This window comes from Trachypithecus francoisi, unplaced genomic scaffold (genome assembly GCF_009764315.1).
Source record: "Trachypithecus francoisi isolate TF-2019V2 unplaced genomic scaffold, Tfra_2.0 Lachesis_group8, whole genome shotgun sequence".
Lineage (NCBI taxonomy): Eukaryota > Metazoa > Chordata > Mammalia > Primates > Cercopithecidae > Trachypithecus > Trachypithecus francoisi.
In genome coordinates, this window is record NW_022681473.1 from 21,300,690 (window position 1) to 21,322,978 (window position 22,289).

The window sequence follows — 22,289 nt, forward strand, 5'->3', positions numbered from 1 at the left end:
TAAAGTGGCATACTACAAAATATTTTAAGCCATAATTTTATATTCCTTATTGTATGGCATTTTGCAGAAATAATAATAATGCCGTGAAGACAGAAACTTCTGGACCAATATTGAGAGTTTTCAAACGTTATTATTATTTACAGTAAAAGTAGCAAAAAGAAAATTTTGCCAGTGCATTTGAATTATCTCTCATAATACTATTTTAACACAGATTAAATTTTTTTATAACAGGCAAAATAAAAGCTTTTTAAAGATTTATCAGGATCTTAAGCGTTGGTATTATTTCAGAATTCTTCAATCAAAATCTGAAGAAAGGAATACCATTTAAAAGGTCTGAAAATATATTTTAGAAATAAAAACAATTTAATTTTTAAGCTTTCATTGATCTTGGCACTACTTTAAGAGACTAGAATACAGATTTTCTAATACTATGAAGTTTTTAAAAGTTAATTTAAAATTACATGCTAATAGATCTAACATCACCATTAAAAAAGTATTTAAATATCTAGTGAGTGAATAATAGTAAGCAGTAATAAAACAGTAAAATAACATTTTAGTTTTTATCTATAGCTTGTATTCAATAAGGTATCACTAGAAATTTTTTACCTAATCATCCTACTTTTATTTTAAATCAGAACCATAAGTATTTTTTTCTTAAATGCAGTTCATTATTATCAAGTTACTTTAAAAAAAATAAATCAAAGACTAATACTTGAACATTTAGATAGCAAATTCAGGAACCAACAGGGCTTATTCTTAACTTTTCTCTTAATGTCGTCATAGTTCTATATTATTATTGTAAAACCAATTACTGTGCCTTCATAATGTCAATATGTCTAGATGAAAATTTAAAAAATGAAAAGGACTATGTTATCTGGGTGACGTCTAGCAACTGGATGTTTGTAAACGTCAGGTAGATTGAGCTGAGTCATGTAACCTTTCAGCACCTCAAAACTAAGCTGCCCCTCAACTTTTAAAACTGTGAGATTCATTAAGTAAAGTAAATGTAACTATTTAGCTATGAGTTTAAAGGTTCTAAAACTGTATTAAAATGTCCTTTGCATGGATTCTTTTTATGGGAGTTCCTATTTTCTGTGTAGTACCTTTTCTAACCTCATAAAATGCATAACAGTTACTTCCACATTAATGTAAATATTTAGTAAGATATTATTATGAACTACATTTTGAGTTACAATTTGCATCAAAGTTGTAATCAGCTGCAGCTGCTTCCTTTGTGTAAAGGTTGAAATGGAAAGTTTGTAAAAAGTATTCTTATTTTCTTTCGAAAACATTACTTAAGGTACTATAAGTCTCAGATAAAACAAAAATACTCCTTTTCCTGAAACCATTGTTTTAGCATCTATTAAAAAAATAAAATGCAAAAAAATTTGATGTGCTATATAGTTTCTGTTTCTTGCTATTAAAACATTTATTTGTGTGTAAAACTAAAAATGCATTATTTTTATTGGCATTTTCAAGACCAACAAGTGACTATGTAATATGTTCTAGAATCTATACTCTACATTTAGAATTATATACAAATGGAAATAAATAGAAGGTTTATATTCCAAACTAAAAATACAAAAATCTGAACAACAGAATACCAAATTACTGAAATGATTGGCGTTCAAAGTAAATTTGTTATTCTGCTTTACAAATCTAAAAATAGCTTAACTAAAATAATTTTTAAAATTTTATATTTAGTTAAGATTGCTTTTTGTTTTTAGCAAATGTTTTAAAATAGAATTTCTATCCAGAATGTATAATTTCCAATTGTCTTACAAGCAGATATAATACCAGGTTTTAAAAATTCAACTTAAAAAAATTAAAAATAAAAAAAGTCTTAAGCAATTAATACCATCTTAGTAACTCATTGCTTTTTGTGAAAATAAAACTTTTAACTAATAAAATTATTTCATCTTCCTTTCAATAATTCAAATACTAGTATTTCAAATATCAAGAATGTAAGCTGTTTTAAAAATATAAGAAGAGTTTTAAATGTTTACAGTAGTTTTATTATTAACTAGAAGTATTTATGAATTAGAAATACTTCATATTAAAATTTAGAAATTGCCAAAAATTCCTTGTGAGAGAAAATAAAGAATCATGTTGGGTTCTAACAGTATCATATGTTAACTATTAGACCAGAGTTGTTTGTTTTGGTTTTTTAAACATTTTTATGAACTATTATAGACCCAGATATCAAGAGTAAGCTGACAATGAACTTCTATAGTTATTATTTTGCTTTCATCAAAATATTCCTACTTGGCAAAAATCTAAACAACGTAATTTACAGGGATAGCATACTTTTTATATAATTTGATTGTTTCTTTTAAAATAAGGTTCAAATAAACATGTGATAAAATGTCTTATATGCTTATAATATATTACATATGATTCTTTAAAAATGTTTTAGTCACATCTGCCTTTTAAAATAAATCAGTTGCAGAATTATATTTGTTAATAACGTTTAGTTTTTCAGATTATGTCAGAATTATCTATTTTTACTTTAATTCTGAAAATACATAAAATATCATTGTTTTTAGTAATTGCTAAGTAATTTTTTTACAACATTATGAGTTTAGCATTTAGTGATTATGACCAGTATGTTACCACAGGCTTTATAAAAGCCTTATGTTAACAGTTTAAAACATTTAAATATGCCATCTTGAAAAGGCTCTCAAGTATTATAAAATTGTAATAAATGCTCATAAAATTTAAACTTGGAGAAAATTTAATTTTTGATTTTGTTTTCTTATATTTTGTTAATCTATTTTCACAAGGTTTAGGCTTTTTTAAAACATAAAACAGCCGTTTCATGTCTGGCATTTGGAAACATTGTTTTAATAATATTTTTGTTTGTAAAACTGCCCTTTAAATTTTGTCTGTACTTGAACATTTGTGTAGAGCAGTATTAAAATTAATGTGATTCTGGTAAATGTATACCACAGATCCATATTTGAAGAACAAATGAGATAAATTCTAAGCTCCCTTTTTATAATCATTTAACTATTCCTGGTTTAAATATTATGCTTCTAATTTTCTAATAGGACATATGACAGGCCTTGGCAGTAGTAATTTCTGGCATGAATGAATTTCAAATTTTATTTTAATTTCAATATCTGATATGTTTCATGGACTATTAACCTACTTGATTTTTACCTTGAAATTTGCTGCCCAGTTTAGTTTTATGTGAATATTTACTTTTTAAAGTTTTAAAAATATATTCATAATGGGTTTTCAAAATGTTTTCAAAAGATCATCTATTTTAAGTTGACCAGATCAATATAATTACTTTTGAATTTCTGAACCTTTATATTTTCATAGCTCGATTGTTATTTTAATTTCTATCAATGTCTACCCTAGTTTGTACTAGATACACAGGTAATAATTTCTTTATTTATTTAAATTATATAATTCATAAGAATATATAAATGACACATGAACTGAACTGCAAGGAATAACATCCAGTTTACAGATAGCTTAATGAGTCTCTTTTCTCTTGTGTTAAATCTTGTCATCTCATCTGAAAAAGAAAGGTACTTAGAAGATTAGTCTTCAGAATTTATTTATTTATTTATGTTTTGGAGATAGGAGAGTCATTACTAATGTAACGTTGGCATAGCTTATAAGAATAACTTTATATTTTCTTGAAAGGATTCTCCAAGAGACTTTCTTTTCCTTCAAATTATACACATTTCATTGAAGTCGAATGCACAGGAAAACAAAAGTTCATGAAATTTCTCCCTGATTCAAATCCTATAGCCCTCTTCAAACTCGCAGGGCGAAGTACAATTATCTGGTGAATTGATCAGTGAGGACAAACAAGTCAGGTAGCTCAGGCTGCTCAAATCTTCTTTTTTAGGGAGAAGATTTTATTTTTTTCCTTTGAATTATCTGAATAATTGCTTCAACTCTTCAGTTCGATCTGCATGTCTAGACAGGAACCTAGGCTGAACAAGGCTTGGGAGGACTATCGTTTTTGAAATTGCATTTTGGGTTTTCTTTTGTTTGTTTTTTTAAAAACTACATTTTGAATTGTAATTCTTACTATTTTCCACATGTAACCTCACTGATGGCTTGCATCTGAGGGCTTCCGGAAATCCTGTGACATTTTATGCAGTGGTGATCCAGAGCTGTACATACATATTTTCAAACTTACCAGGGCTTTACTTTAATTTTTTTAAAACCTCATCACAGATCTTCTTAATTTGGTACTTATAGGCAGGAAAATGTGAATTTCTGCCTTTTTTTTCCCCTCATGTTTTTATGAACAAATAAAAGTGTTTTACCCCCTTTATACAAAAATTTAAAAGTCAGAAATAAAAATGTTTTTGGGCTTTTAAAAATACATTGCTGAATTACTATTTAAATGTAATTCTTTTTAGACAAGAAAACTGAATGCAGAAATGGTTTAATCTGTTAAACATAAGATTTGTTCAATTATATTTTGCTGAAGCCTTTTAAAAAATTGCTGATCATTTCACAAGACAAAAAAAAACCCAGATTATTATTTTTTTAAGTCATGTTGTTTGAGGAATATGCAAAAAAAAAAAAAAAAAAAAAAACCTTAAGACTTTACTTATTCTTTCAAATGGCTAATGGCTAACTAGAAAGAGTTAAAAATATGATTGAATCAGAAGCTCTAATAAATGTTAGCTGATTTCTCCAACAGTTACTAAAGGTATACTGATAAAGGAAGACTTTCATGGAATCCTGCATTTTAAGTCATTTTAAATTAATTATTTTCTCTTTCTCCAGATTAAAACGTAGAAAACAAAGCTTCAGTCACAAGATCTAAAAACCATACACCTGAATTTTGTTAACCAATTGGGCTTAAAACATTACTTGAGCGACATTATTTTTCCTTTTTGTTGATATTGTAATTGGTATTATTGAGGCCCACAAAATGGCTGTTGAAAAACTTCTTTTTGGCATCATAAATGGGACCTGTTAATCATTAATCAAGCTGAGATTTAAAAAAAAAAACAAAAAAGTTTTGACCATAAACCTTGTAGAACTGTAGTCACCATCGCTGTTAAAATTCATGTGGTTGCCTTTTGAAAATGGTTTTTTAAATAAGCCCTTTTGGTTTGGGCTTACCTTGATTATGTATTCTTATAATCCCCCACACACAAAATTCCTAAGGGGATTAATTTCTTCATTTCTCACGTGTTGATTCCTTATTCATGCCCTCTTTTCTCTTCAAAGTGCATAAACCAGTAAAATCACGGGGACAGGAGGCTGGGATAATAAGTCTACAATATCATCTTTCCAAAAAATTGCAAATTCTTAAAGAGCAGAAATAAACTTAAAAAAAAAAAAGCAGATTCTATCAATTAGTTGTAGTTCTTTTCTTTATAAAATCTGGTTACCTTCCTTATCACTTTATCTATATATACCTCTTCTATTTATTCTAAAACTAATTCTCAATACTCTGACTGATAAAATGAAAGTGAGACTCCAAAGTCCAACTGTTTTTTTAAGTAAAAAATTTATTTTATTTTATGTTATGTTTTGTAGAAATGGAGATCTTGCTTTAATTGCCCATGCTGGTTTTGAACTCCTGGCTTCAGGCACTCCTCCCACCTTAGCCTCCCAAAGTAAGACCTCAACTTTAAATAATAAAACCTATTATTGCGTAGTTGGGGGCCACAGCGTGTCTAGGAAGTCAACAGGGATCAGTAGGGATCTAAAAGATATAACTCCTTATTCCCTACATGGAATGCAATTCCTTCACCTCTGTCATCCCGTCTCTCTCCTCAGGGTAATCCATCTCTATATTACCCTCTTGAATGACAGAGCCCGTGCAGCTTTATGAAACCACTTCAAATCATTTAGGGTGCAAACCCTTTCCTATTTTTGGACAAAAGGGGAAAAGGCTGGTGCATCAGCTACATAACCGATTCTGTGACTCAGCCAAACCTGTGACAGGAGGCACTTTAGTAACAACTCAGCAGATGCAGATCAGTTAAGATAAGCTATAAGGATTAAGACCATTCAGTGTGGATTTTTTAGTGCAGCCTCAATTTCAGCAAATGTCATTCTTTTAGAGTAAAAGTAAATGATTAAACATGCACGAAGTGTGATGCATGTTATTAACTCTGAAAACCTTTTTCTATCAACAGGCTTGTAATTTGGGAAAAAAGATATCCTTCAGCCCAAATATCTCCATTTCTAGTTGGAGAATTACTGTCACGAATACGTTTACGAATTTGGAAAATATTTGTTTTTTTGTTTTGACACAGGATCTCACTCTGTCATTTGGGCTGGAGTGCAGTGGCACGATCATGGCTCACTGCAGCCTCAGTCTTCTGGGCTCAAGTGATCCACTTCAGCCTCTGGAGTAGCTGGGACCACAGGCACTTGCCAACATGCCCAGCAAGCTTTTTTATTTTTTTGTAGAGAGGGGGTTTCGCTATGTTGCCCAGCCTGGTCTTGAACTCCTAGGCTCAAGTGATCCTCCCACCTCAGCCTCTCAAAGTGCTTAGATTACAGGTGTGAGCCACTGTGCCCAGCTGAAAATATTTCTTTATCAGGGATATAAGCATGAAGTCCAAGTTTTCAGTCCCCAGCCTCCCAAAGGGGTTCAATGTCTGGTAACCACAGCATGGGTTTCCATTTCATGTTGAGACGTACTGAGTGACCACAGTCCCTTTGCTCTTGTTCTACCTCTTATTTATATTCATTTCTGTCTACACAACCCTAAAATAATCAGTCAATTCAATCCATTCCATCAGTACTATGGGAACTAGGAAAAAGCATGTCAGTTGCTTGACTCTGTCCAGAGGCATATTTGCACAAGAGACTCCATCTGGTTGGCCTATGCAGCCACAGCCCTCCTGCCAATGACTAAGGGGCTCTTTTTGACTCCCTGATGCAGCCAACCTTCATCCTTCTCTTCTACTTCGTGCACTACCTGCTAACAGTAAAAGTAAGATTAACTTGATATTGTGCATGCTTTATTGTGGTGGTGATTTAAGGAACATTGTGTCTCCTTTTCATAGCCTCTGATCCTCTTATACCCTACAAGTAAACAATACTTTCTACATTATTGGTAACCTACATTATTGTTCCTGGGAGTTAAGGCTGAACTTCTGTGCAGATGTCTTTATAACATAAGCAAATTAGCAAACCAGTGCAGCTCAGCTCACAGGTAACAAATGGACCAGAGTTCTCGTTGTCTTTTAGGCTGCTCAGCCTTCTAAAGACGGAATCAATGTAAAATAAAGTGGTCATCCATCCTGCCTGATTTATGTAACATATCATATTTGGTATTTCAATAGGGTACTGTCAAGAAAAATAAGGTATTCAGGAAATCTCATGTTGGTTTACACAGAACTAGTAAGCTCTGGTTTATAGGCATTTGAATGTACTTTTCCATGACCATGACATGTAACTATTTCTTAGTTTTCTCTTTTCTTAAGTGATTTCATTATAACATGTTATATGTGTATATGACTTTGGAGGTTTTACAGACATTATCTCTTTTGATCCTCAGTGTCAATAAATGATGTTATTATTAGCCCCTTTCAGAGTAGATAAGAGATCAGACTCTGAAGTCAGACTGATGAGAACTCGAATCTTTTTTCTCTAATTTCCTCACTGTGTAACACTGAGCATGCTTTATAGTCTTTCTGAGCCACAGTTTCCTCATCTATAAAACGGGGATGATAATACGGTTTACTCCATAGGGTTGTTGTGAGGTTTAAGTGAATAAAAGGCTGAATATAGTGGTTGGTACGTAGTAAATGCTTAATAATGGTGTTTAAAGAAAAGGTAGATGAAACTTACAGACATTGAGAGGCCTGCTCTTGATGCAGCAAAGGCCAGGACCCAGATTTGCTGACTACAAAGCCAATGATAAAGTCTTTTCACTTGGTTTGCAATGCAGCTGCTTTAAAGTGACTCAGCATTGTTTCTAACTACCTTTATACTGATCAAACACAAAAGCAGCTTTCCCTTTTAACCAGTGGACTTCAAAACCTCCCATGGATGCCTTCACAAAAGTCAATGGACAACTGGGCCTTGCCCTGGTACAGGAAAAATGCAGCAAGGTTTGAAAAGCAAATAAAGGCTGATAAAAAAAATATTCTACAAAGACGAGCTTCAGGAGTAACTCATTGACCTCACAGGAAGATGTTCCAAGAAGCAAGTTGTTAAGTGAGATGCAGGAAGGTCTCAAAGTCTCGTTGACATATTTTAGTCTGGACATTCTTAGCATACATGATCCAGCTATTCTGTTGGTTTGAAAGGAAAAGTGTGGCTGGGCGTGGTGGCTCACACCTGTAATCCCAACACTTTGGGAGGCTGAGGTGGGCAGATCACCCAAAATCAGGAGTTTGAGACCAGCCTGGCCAACATGGTGAAACCCCGTCTCTACTAAAAATACAAAAAAATTAGCCAGGCATGGTGGTGGGTGCCTGTAATCCCAGCTACTTGGGAGGCTGAGGCAGGAGAATCGCTTGAACCCGGGAGGTGGATGTTGCAGTGAGCCGAGATCACACCACTGCACTCCAACCTGGGCAACAAGAAGGAGACTCCGTCTCAAAAAAAAAAAAGAAAGTGCATTGGCTTGAATGCATAAGTGCTTAGGAACTTCCAAAACATAGATACCAATCTGTGTGTGTGTGTGTGTGTGTGTGTGTGTGTATTCCTGGCTGTTGAGAAAGGTTGTAAGTTAAATTCATTTTGGAACTATGGTTCTTTGAGTTTTCCAGTTAGGTTCTCTCCCTTGAGTTCTAAATAGGGTTGTCCTTAAAAACGAAGTATCTTGTTACTTCCGCACATCTTTGCTCCTTAAGTGCCTTCTGAGTCACTTCAGTTTAATTTATTTGCCCTTTGTCTGCCTTCAGTGCATGTCTGAGCCCTATTGACGTTCATGTGGAATATGTTACATTCAAAGACAATAAAACTGTGATCTTTTATTTTTAACTTTGGAACCAATAACAATCCAGCTTAGAAGTTGTATTTCAGGTCCTTGGTTCCTAAACTATGAAGTTTCTGTTTGACTTCTAGGTCCGAAGTCCTCAGAAACTGATGATGATGTTTCGTAATTTCAAGCTCAGCATCTTATGATATGGAATTTTGCAAGTAGTTTCTGAGTGGGAGGCATACCCTGCCTTGTTTTGGGAAGAACTAAAAGGAGGGAAGACATGGGCTACAAATGTGGAAACTGAGCCAATATTTAATCGACCCTTCAGTAGGACATTTTTTGAGTTGGCCATTATTACCATGGATGACTCTGAAAACAATAGCTCCCAAATATTTAAACAAAAATGTACAGCTCAAGGTGGCTCAGTTTCTTTGTTTGGTGAAATGTCAGTTGGACAATATATTTAATATACAGAGTGTAAAAGAATATTTCTTCTTTTTATAGAAGGCATAAGTTGTCAAGCACCATCCAAAATTCTTCTTGAAATAATAAAAAACAGCATCAGTGTTTGAGATTCTTCTTCAATCAGGACAAGGAAAATAAAAAATTATAACCCAGGATCTCTGAAGAAGACACGTATTTTTCATGTGTAAAAAATAACAAATATAAATAAATTAAGGCAAAGCTATCTTGTTGTTATTAGTTTTAGAGGAAAATTCCCTGGAACTTATGCATTTCTTTAGATTCTTTCTTCAACAGGAGACTCCTTCCAAAAAGAAAAGAAAACAACAATTATATAGAATAATTGCAGAACTGTGGTGACCAGAGAAAAAAGACACCAAGTTTTTTGTTCTATAATAGGCCCAGGTAGATCTGTTCAAATCCAGGTCTTCCCAGTAAGTAAGATGTTACATTTCCAAATACAAACACCACCTATTTTGTTCATAAACTGTAATGTCTAATGCAGTTTCCTTAGATATTACAAATAAAATAGGATCTTCATAATACATGGCTCAGTCCATGTAAAAAGATACTTAGGGAGATGATTCACTAATCACGAACCTTGCAGACAGTAGAGGGAACAGACAATGGTACCTCCTGTCTGCAAGGACATGAGATTTTATGACCTGGGATGATTCCTATAGAACGGGCATTTGAAGGTCCACACTCGCTGCAAGGGGTGGATTCTGGCACCACTTCTGACCCAGTTCACTGCTGTCTTCCTGCTGTGCGCTGGGTGACTCAGGGACTTGGTTTTGGCATACACAGACTCTCCTCTGAATTTCAAAGGCAGTTTAGTTCGACAGCCACTGAATTGAGTAGTTTGTGACTCAGGGAACAACTGTGTGGTGGCCAAAGAGAAATGATTTTGCCATAATAATAGCCTGCAATCTGCTATCTCTTTCTTTCCTGAAATCTCAAAGATCACAGGAAAAGTTCATCCTAAGGATATCTCAACTCTCAGCTAAAGATGTGGAAACAAACATCCTAGAAACACTCCATGCCTCTCGTGTGGATCCGTATCTGCCCTCCCAATCTTGCCATCCCAAAGTCAGAAGCGGAACAAGGCTGAAAGTCTCCTGGTGTGAATTACTAATATTTCAGGGAGACAATGTTTTCCAACTCCAAAAGATGGGTCATCACAATTGTCATCATCTGGTTTCTCAAGCAGTCCAGACTAAGAAGCGAGGCACTGAAAAATCTCCCTGAGTCACTCATTAACTTTTGTCTATATTTGAAAGTCACTTGACCATCAAAAGACAGTACTGGTGACTGAAGCTGATGAATGGAAGATGCTAAAAGAGCCCAGTATGAAAAATCGGTGGATCAATAGAGTGTGCTTCTCTTTAATTGCCAAGCATCTCTCACCAGCACCAAATCCCAGTGATGTCTAGTTTAACAGAACTTATCCTGGATTTTTTTTTCCTTTTTCTTTATTATTTATTTATTTTTTTTTACTTGAGACAGAGTCTTGTTCTGCCATCCAGACTGGAGTGCAATGGTACAATCTTGGCTCACTGCAATCTCCGCCTCCCGGGTTCAACTAATTCTCCTCCCTCAGCCTCCTGAGTAGCTGGGATTACTGGTGCCTGCCACTATATCCGGGTAATTTTTTTTTTTTTTTTTCAGTTTGGGCACAGAGGAGTGGTGTGGGAGACAATAACAAGATGCTTCTCTAATATGAAGGCAGCATAGAGATTAAAAATGTGGATTTTTTGGATGCAGATCACCTGGGATCAAATGTCAACTTCTCCCTATTAACTATGGACCTTGGGCAAGTTATGCCATCTCAGTTTTATAATCTGTAAAATGGAGATAAAGCAGGCACCTGCCATAAAGTGCTGTTGTGAAGATTTAATAAGTTAAAATATGTGAAGCACTTAGAACAATGCCTGGCACATGACAAGCATTCAACATTTTAGCTAATATTATAAGAGTTTATATTTTTTTTAAGTTTTAAATGACTTTTATGCTGAATATATATATTTTTTTCTTTTCTTTTTTTTTTTTTTAGATGGAGTCTCACTCTGTCACCCCAGACTGGAGTGCAGTGGTGCTATCTTGGCCCACTGCAACCTTCACCTCCCAGGTTCAAATGATTCTCCTGCCTCAGCCTCCGGAGTAGCTGGGATTACAGGCACACACCGCCACACCCAGCCAATTTTTTTTTGCATTTTAGTAGAGACGGGGTTTCACTGTGTTGCCCAGGCTGGTCTGGAACTCCTGAGTTCAGGCAATCCACCCACCTTGGCCTCCCAAAGTGCTAGGTGTACAGGTGTGAGCCACCACGCCCAGCCTGCTTAATATAATTTTAAAAAGTAAAGGTTCAGACCGTTCCAGTGTGTCTTCTCTTCTTTTATATTTGCTTGATGTCTCTTTTCCCCCTTCTCCTCATTTTCTCTCACTGTTACTCTCACTTACACAAAGATACAAAAACAACCAACCACACTTAAAGGAAAAGCATTACACTAGAGTTTGTAAGCAACACTTTGAATTACAAACATTGCCGTGGCCACACTTTTTGTCTGTAAAATACATGTAACTTCGCACACCTTTTCAGAAATATCTCATTTCTCAAAGGTAAATCGATAGCCATCTAAGAGAGAAGTATGAACTATTGAAAATAAATTATTAAGTTATACTAGAGACTTCCACTTTCAGCTATGATGGGGTAATTAGTACCAGACTAGTCCTCCTTCTATAAACACATGTAAAACTGAAGTAAAAGTTTTCACACTTTAGACAACTATCAGGGGAAAAATGTGACCCCTGAGAAAAGGAAAACACATTATGTCAGCACATAATCACCTTGACATTTCTGCCTGGAAGCACCTTCTGTGGTGTAGAAATGGGTAGCTTAAGCAGAGGACAATGATCTCTCAGAGCTGATGAGGTAGAAGTTGGAGTTTAAGGTTGCTGAGGTGGCTGGAATTTGTGTATTGGGCACCGGAGAGAAAGAGCTGTACATAGAGAGAGTTCCAGAAATATGCATAGAAGTCTTCTTGAATCTTTAGCTGAACACTAAACCGTGCATGCACAGGACAAGAATCTGTGAGCCCTAGCAGAGAATACTTACTAAGAAACTGTGAGGTTCCAGAAATTACACAGGGCAGGAAGACATTGGAGTTCTGACCAGCCAGAAAAGAGAGAGCTCATTGAACATATTGGGCATTTAATTGAGATCCCCAAAAGGCAGATCTTATGAATAGGGCTATTCTAGTTCAAGAATAAAAGTTACTCTATACCCCACCTACAAATTTTAAAATCAAACTTCAAAGGATCAAGGTAATTGTGAGTAAAGTCATCACCTGACAGAATAAAACTCAATACTCTTCAAAGGAAGATGAATAAATCCAGTCTTGCAAATTGTAGAATCTACAATGTCTAGTGCACAATGAAAAAAATCACTGGCTATGCAAAGAAACAGACCCATAACCAAGGGAAGAAAAAACAATAAAAAGAAACAGACCCAGATATAACACAGTTGTTGGAATTAGTATTTAAGGATGTTAAAATATGTCAAGAACTAAAGAAAAAAACCAGACATAATAGGTGAAAAAATGAGAAATATGAGCACAGAAGTAGAAATTATAAACAGGATGAAATGAAAATTTTAAAAGAAAAAATTATGATATCTAAAAGTAAAAAAAGTCGATTGAATGGGTTTAACAGCAGCTTGGACACTGCAGAAAAGACCAAAGAAAATAAAGCACAGAAAGTTAAAAGTCCTAGGGAACTGTGGGATAATAAAAAATGGTCTCAGGAGAGAAAGAGAAATTGAAAAGTATATGAAGACCAAATGACCATTTCCTCCTATATTTGATGAAAAAGATCAACCCACAGATCTAAAAAACTTAACAAACCTCAAGAAGTAAAAACACAAACACAACACCAAGGCACATTGTAGTCACATTGCTAAAATCCAAAGATACATAGAAAAATCTGAGAAAGGGACAGTAGAAGTGCTGTGGGAGAAAACAAAGAAAAATCTTGAAAATAACCAGGCACACACATACAGAGGAACAACAATACAATTATTGATGACTTTTTATCTGAAACAATGAAAGCTAGAAGACAATGGAATGACATTTTTAAAGTGTTGAAACAAAAAGAAAAACTTATTGAAAATTCTATATCCAATGAAAATCTACTTCAAAAACTGAAGACAAAATAAAAACTTTTAAAAGATAGCCATAAGCTGAGATAATTCATCACCAGCAGACCTCTATTATAAGAAATGTTCAAGGAAGCCCCTTGAAGCTGAATGAAAACTGCATAAACAAAGGAGTGAAGAGCATCGTAGAAATATGTGGCTCTCCTTAAAAGTAATTGTGTAAAAGTGTGGCTTATAATATATGCAGAAGTAAAATATACTAAAAAATCACATTGTCAAATTCTTACAATTAAGGTAAATGGAATCATATAAATTCATTGAAGGCGGCTGGACATGGTGGCTCATGCCTGAAATTCCAGAACTTTGGGAGGCCGAGGCGGGTAGATCACCTGAGGTTAGGAGTTTGAGGCCAGCCTGACCAACATGGTGAAACTCTGGCTCTGCTAAAAATACAAAAATTAGCTGGGCGTAGTTGTGGGCACCTGTAATACCAGCTACTTGGGAGGCTGAAGCAGAAGAAGTGCTTGAACTCAGGAGGCGGAGGTTGCAGTAAGCTGAGATCATGCCATTGCATTCCAGCCTGGGCAACAGAGTGAGACTCCGTCTCAAAAAAACATAATTCATGGAAGGCTACAATGAGTAAGACTGCGAATAATAATTCATAGGCCAACTGGGAAAAATAAGAATAAAAATTAAAATAAGAATAAAATAAAGTTATCACTTTTCAATTGGTCTCCCTGTTTACATTTTTTACCTTTCTTCAATCCATCTTCTACTAGCAGCCAGAGATGTTTTTAAGCATAAGTCAGATATATAATTCATGGGTTTTTTTTGTTTGTTGTTGTTGTTGTTGTTGTTGTTGTTGTTGTTGTTGTTTGAGACAGAGTTCCCCTCTGTCACCCAGGCTGGAGTGCAATGATATGATCTTGACTCACTGCAACCTCTGCCTTTTGGGCTTAAGCAGTTTCCATACCTCAGCCTCCCAGGTCTCCATGTCCTGCTAATTTGTCTATTTTTAGTAGAGCTAGGGTTTCACCATGTTGGCCAGGCTGGTCTTGAACTCCTGGCCTCAAGTGATTTGCCTGCCTTGGCCTCCCAAAGTGCTGGTTTTGGTGTGAGCCACTGTGCCCGGCCAAGGATATCATTCTTTTACTTGAAACTCTCCAATGGCTTTCTTATTGATCTGGAATTAAAACCAAATTCTTGACTGGGGCTAATAAGGGCCTAATGAATGTGGTTCCTGGCTACTTTTCCAATCTCTCTATACTTAGGCTACACTGGCCTACTGTCCCTCGAATATGCCAATCCTAGCTCTGCTGCGTGGTCTTGATGATTACTGGCACACTCTTCTTCCAGATCTAGACATGGCCAACTCCATCTCTCACTCAGTCCCAGAGCAAATGCTACCCCCTCTGAGAGGCCTCTCTTGACCACCCTATCTAAAGTAGCCACATACTCTGCCCTTCTTCTTAACACTCTTTCACTTTAGCCATTTTCATTTTCTTCATTCCCTAATGCAGTCTGTCATTTTCTTATGCATCATCTTCCTCCTTCCTCCTTTACAGGCTTACGCCTATAATCCCAGCACTTTGGGAGGCCAAGGTGGGTGGATTGCCTGAGCTCAGGAATTTGAGACTAGCTTGGGCAACACGGCGAAACCCTGTCTCTATTCTACCTCTCTTGTTCATGGCTGTCTCCTCTTTGTCTGGAGCAGTTCCTGGCATATATTAGACACTCATTATACCTTTGCTGAATGAACAAATGAGCCCCACTCTGACAGACTATATATATCTTGCTTGAGTTGCTATTGAACCAGCCTGCTCCTGGGTTGGTCCAGACCAAACCCAGACTTTCTCACAGATCCCAATATACATTTCAAAGCAAGAAAATGCAATTGTATTAAATATTATGTGCAATATACTTATTAAACATCACCTAAGTACCCACTCTGTGGATGCAAAGAATAAGATAAGATTACTACCCAGAAGGACTCATAAAGAGGAATAATAATAACTATTATTGTTATAAAAAACCCCAAATTATAAAATACCTAAAATTTCATAAATACAGCTTTCAAAGTACTTTGTTGTGAATTACATCATTTGACACCAAAGGAGTGACCATCTTTTCCTATCATCATTTTCAACCAGAAAGGAGGCAAAGGAAAGAAGATAGGAGTACCCTGATATAGAAGAAAGAACATTTGGAAATTTCTTAAAAGACCTATGCTCATCCCTTTCAAAAATAATGATAATGAGAATAATAGTAACTACTATTTGCTGAGAACCTACTATGAGTCCAAGCAAAAAGAGACTGTGCCATACAGTTCACTCGAAGTCAGTATACAATGATGTACCAGTTCAGTGACCTTGGGGAAGTAAACTAATCTCTTTAAATCTCAGTTTCTCATCTCTGAAATGGTGAAAATTTGCATGATTGTTGTCAGAATCTGAGATAATGTATTATGGGTAGCTGGTATGTGACAGGAACAAAAAAAAAATCACTATTGTTTTTAATAATCACCCCACATCAGATCCTTTAGAGGCATCTTGACAACAAAGGCAACTGGTGGCTCCAGCCCCAGCTGTCACCTGCGCCTGACCAGAGCTATTTTGGTTGCTGGGAAGATCTATATACTTGCTAAGCTAGAATCAGTGAGGCTCCAACCCAGTCTGGAAGTCTGCAGTTATGAAGGATTAAGATAAAAAAAAAAAAAAAAAAAAAACCTAGCAACTCTGCTAAACATAAATTTTATACAGTAAATTCTTAATTGTGTATTTTACTCACTTACAAATTAATGTCTGCCACTGCAGAACTGGCCCTGCACAAGTGCTCATCAACCAATCTGGAATTGGGGAAAAGGAGGGCTTTGCAAAAGAAATGTCATTTGCACCAGACCTAGAAGGATGGGTAAAATTTACCTGTGGGGTAATGAGATCACTTCTATGGGATGAGTAATTCAAAAGCACAGGATAACACAAAATATCTGGGATCGTACCTACATATTTTTAAAGTAGTTTTACTTTTCTAGCACTTCATTTTATTGTTGTTATACCTTTTTAAAAATGATACTAAAATAATTTACATTCCCAGATCGTCCACCAATAAAATATATAAAAGATTTTTGGGAATTATTTGAGGTGTCAGGAAGAAAACAGGCTGGAGTCACGGTTTGATATAGTATATACCAAATAGGCAGTCTGCATGCAAATAACAGAAAATTAAATGCACTGGATTTTAGAAAAGTCTGAATTTCAAACTCTTAGAACACTGAACTTCCCTAATGAACTTCCAAGAAAATGTGCTCACGGTCTGCCAGGTGGCAGTCTCTGGAGTGCCAAAAGGATACCTGCAAAAGGAAAAACACCATGTTCCTCTTGAAGATCTTATATATTCCCCGGGTATTATCTATAGATGAGAGATTGAGGAGTGGATGCATACTCAGTATGTTCATGCAGGTCCACACACACACACATTCCACTGATGGATACAGCAGTGATTTAAAAAAAATACCATTTTGTGGAGGGCATTATTTTAAATATACCCAAGAACAAAAGATCTCCCCTGCTGCTTATGGTTCCCCCCAAAGTATCTTGCACATCTTCTTTCATGAAGTGGAACCCATCTTTACTGAGTTCCTACCATCTACTAGTATCACATATATCCATGACAATGAGATAGGCATTATTATCTCCATTTTGCATATGGGGAAACTGAAATTCAGGCCACTCAATTGGTGTCAGAGCCAGAGTTTGAATCCATGTTTTTCTGGCTCCCGTAAGCTTCCTTCTAAGTACCTTGACTCCTATTGGGCTAGTGGTCTTAAACCAAGACTCCTACTAAACTAGTTGTCTGAAACCACAAATTGGGTAGCAGTCAGATACAGTACCTGGCATTCTGTCTGGACCCCTATCTGCTCACCACCCTGCCTTATTAAACAGTGATCATTAATCACCAGTTACATGCCTAACATTGTATCAGACTCCGGGAATATGTAGATACATACAATATAACTGGTTTAAAAGATCCTGTGATGCAGTAAGAAACTCATAGTTTTATGCTGGGTCTCTATGGTACCATTTTTTAAACTATATTTATATTTGAATCAGCATAAGTAAACAATAATGGAATAATTCAAGTGACTAAAAGGGAAAAATATATTCAGAAAGAAATCCTTTAGGGATTAGGGGTGGGAAAACCATATCCCAAATTTCTCTTCCCGGTAACGATTAGAAAACGTGACGCCCCTCATTTTATCCCGCCTTAACAGCCTTGCAGAAAAGCGCAGACGAAAACATGAATTAGGTAATCACTGGCATAGATTTAACTTTTCTGGATCTTGTTTTCCTTATGGGACTAATAATTTATGCTCTAAGTCTATCTCAAAGTTGCTAATGAGGATCACATCAAACTCTCGATGATAGAAGCCATGTAGTACAAGCCTCTCATCTCATAAATGGACAAACCAGTTCCAGAGAGGGTAAGTGACTTGCTTCACCTGGCAGAGATAGTTAATGGCAGATCTGGGATTAGAATCAATGACTCCTTGCCAAGTTGGGGGTCCTCTTTCTTTATCAGACAGGGCATAGGATCTGCTGGAGATTAAATATATGCACAGTGGCTCATGCCTATAATCCCAGCACTTTGGGAAGCCGAGGCAGGAGGATCACTTCAGCTCAGGAGTTGTAGACCAGCCCGGGCAACATAACAAGACCCCCACCCCATCTCTACAAATACTTAAAAAATTAGCCCAGCATGGTGGCACACACCTATAATCCTAGTTACTTGGGAGACTGAGATGGGAGGATTGCTTGAGTCTGGTAAGTTGAGGCTGCAGTGAGCCATGATTGCACCACTGCACTTCAGCCTGGACAATAGAGTCAGACCCTATCTAAAAAAATCACAAATAATTTTTACATATCATGTATAAATATTTATATACATATTTTGTATTTTTATAAAATTATATACTATATATAATATATATACTAAATTATATTCATCATAGCTTACCTGTATAAAGATTTTTCACTGTTCTAAAAAGGAGATGGGCATGTTGGGCGTGGCGGCTGATGCCTGTATTTCTAGCACTTTGGGAGGCCGAGGTGGGCAGATCATTTGAGCCCAGGAGTTCGAGACCAGCCTGGACAACATGATGAAAACTGGTCTTAACAAAAAATACCAAAAAAAAACCAAAATCAACTGGGCGTGGTGGTGCACACCTATTGTAGTCCCAGTTACCTGGGAGGCTGGGGTGGGAGGATCATCTGAGCCCAAGGAGGTCAAGGCTGCAGTGAGCCATGACCACACCACTACACTCCAGCCTGGGCGACAGAGTGAGGCCCTATCTGAAAAAAAGAGGCAGAGGAGGTGGTTGTGCATATGTTATCTCAGTTTTGAGATTCTAAACCTCAGAAGGCTCCTACGAGGCAGTAAGGGGAGATACTATTATTCCCATTTGGAGGCCTTCGAAGAGCTTCACAATCTGGAACAAGTTTTCTGAAAAGCAATTTGGCAATAATTTAGTCTAAGAAATAATTAGGGATGTTCACAAAGATTTAGCGACAAATGTTTTCATTGCTGCATTACCTATGATAGCCAAAAGATTCTAAATTGAAAATTTTCCAACAAGAAGAGATTGGTTAAATACATCATAGTACATGCATATATTGGAGTTCTACTCTAAAATTACATTGTAGTGAATAAATATTACATGGAAGACTATCCTCAATTTAAGTGAAAAATGCATAAAAGAGCCTGGTTTTGTAAAACAAACAAACAAAATGCACAGATGCACACAATAAGATATTATCTCTGGGTGGCAGGATTATAGCTATTTTTCCTCTCTTTGATTAAGTATACTTTCTAATTTTTCTCCAAAGAAAGGGCATTGATTTTTAAATTAAGGAAAGGTTATCACTTCCCTTTTTATCGAGTCAGGGTCTCACTCTGGTCGCCCAGGCTGGAGTGCAGTGGCATGATCATAGCTCACTGCAGCCTTGACCTCCGAAGCTCAAGTGATCCACCTCAGCCTCCTACGTAGCTGGGACTACAGGTGCCTGCCAGCACACCTGACTAATTTTTTGTATTTTTAGTAGAAATGGGGTTTCGCCATGTTGCCCAGGCTGGTCTTGAACTCTTAGTCTCAAGCAATCTGACCACCTCCGCCTCTCAAAGTTTTGGGATTGCAGACATGAGCCACCGCAGCTGGCCTTATTTTTACTTTTCAAAAATGTATATATTCCTCTTGAAGGAACCATCACTTCATCTTCCTGATGGTCCATCTGTCAGCATGAACCTCGGTTAAAGTCCAGACAGGAGTTATGCACTCAGGATGTACTGAAATGTGTAGGGTTTGCTTCCACTACATGGAACAGTCTCATATCAGGATGCTGTGAGTTGTCATGACTGCATCTTACAGTCTTTCTATCTACTATCTCAAAACCAGTTCTTCCATCACCGTCAACGTCACTCCTAACTTCTAGCCCACAGCTTCTAACCTGCAGTGAGCCAAGAAATTCGGTAATTAAAACTTAGAATAGTTTATAAAAGAAAGGCATGTGAAAGTCATTGAGAAAGTATGTAGTGCTACACAAATATGTGATACAATAACCGTTATATGCCTTTTATATTTTTAATATGTGCATTTCTATTTATATTATTATGTTTCAGTTTCCTCATCTGTGAAGTGGGTATATTATTAGTTCCTACCTCACATGGTTATTGTAAAGATCAAATAAGTTATTATTTGTAAGGGTGTTTGGACCAGTATTTGGCACATATAAAATAGTGAGTGTTTGCTAAAGAACACACATTTAAAATATTAGGATAAAATAAAAGCACATGGGTTCTGAACCAGTGCTTGAGTGGCTTTTGTATGAGTAAAGTAAGTGCTTGAGCTTAACTGAATGGTCTATTTTCTTTTCTTGGAGACTTTGGTTTACTTTGTGGTTCTCGGGCGTTTATACTAGGAGGTGTGCTACACAGTACACACACACACACTCAGGAGCACACATGCCAGCACACCCATCATCTTCCTTCCTTTCTCTTCTCTCTCTTCCATGATCCCTGTCATAGTCAAAAATTCACAAAGGGAAGCAAGACAATTTAGGATATAATATCCTACTTAGAACACTTCCATAATGAAGCAAAAGGTCTCAACACTATAATAATTAAGATAGTCATATATACTATATGGAATATACTCCTATCTGAACTAAGCACTTTACATATATTAATTCATTTAACTTCCACAACCATTATCTGAAGTAGTGACTACTGGGATTTCCATCTTGCAGATACATAATGCAAGGCCTAGAGAAGCTAAATATCTTGCCCCAGATCACACAGACTGCTCACATTGACTCCCAATGCCATGCTGAAAAGGTATGTGTTTTCAAGTCATCCGATTTTCATGTGGGTGCCTGTAATTCTCTAGAAGTGGCATAGACAAGAATGCATATTGATTGCTTGGCCTCACATTGGAAGGCTCTAGTGGTCCCAGTTTGACTTCCTCTCCCTTTCACATAGAGCACTGCCTACCCTAATTTGCTTAAAGAATCAATGGGGATATGGGAAACTTCTCCAGGGACTCCTGCTTAGAGCTCTGCACTAGGAGGGAGAAGTCGGTGTTTGAGTCCTGTATCCTGATTCTTCATTGCTGGGTGAATGCAGTGATCAAATTTAAAGTCCTCAAGTGTCAAACTCTTTATATTCAAAGCAAAGACAAAGACAGTTGAGCTCGTTGTGAGGGCCAAATGCACTAATGTTTGAGAAAGTATCTTATAAATCCTAATGAACCACATAAACAGGTAGGATGATTGTTCATTAAAGAAAGTTCCCCTGAGATCTTCAGCTATAATCACATAGTAATCACCAACTCCACTTCCACAAAATGGCAGCCTTAGCTATGGCCCTGCTTGCAACTCAGGGAACCCCGAAGTAGGGCCACTTTAGGAGTGATGTGCCCAGGATAAGATTCCACTAGGATGCAGGTGAATTGTCCCCCATAACTTGAAACACCTGATCTCCAGAAATATGCTCACATTGTAATGATATGAGTACAGTCGGACATCAGGAAGAACTTCACTAAGTAGATTGCATTGATTAAATACTACTATACTACTCCTTTCATGAGAAGCCCCTTCGTGGAAATAGTTGCAAATAGACCAGACCCCTCCCCCTTGAATATTTTAGGAATTGACCTGACTAGAGGCAGATGTCAAAGACCTCAAAGGGTCTTTCCTACTTCTGTCCTGCTAGGATGTTGTAGCATTAGAGTTCTTTGCTCTGTGTTGCCAATCATCCTCATTTAGACACTCTGGGCTCCTCAGCCATTAGATCAGCTGTATTCACAACACGAAAGGCAACTCTTTAAGACTGTCTAATTTCTTTGCTGTATTTTCTAACACACATACTCCCCAAAGAATGCATGCCCGCTTTTTATCTCAGAATGCAAGGAACTGTGGCACACAATTATCAGAAAAAGTCTGTAATTTTTACTTATAACTATAATAAATTATTTATGTTTATATAGCACTTTATATCCTCTGGTATACTCTGTTTTGTTAGATCTCAGAGCAACTGTTGATACAGATAGGCAATTATTATGGTTGATATTTTACAGAAGACAAAACAGAGACAAAGAGGTTGAGCAAGTTACCTGAGACAACACAGCCTGTTTAGTAGCTGAGCTGATACTTGATCCAGAACTTTTTTTTTTTTTTTTTTGAGATGGAGTTTCACTCTTGTTGCCCAGGCTGGAGTGCAATGGCATGATCTTGGCTCACTGCAACCTCC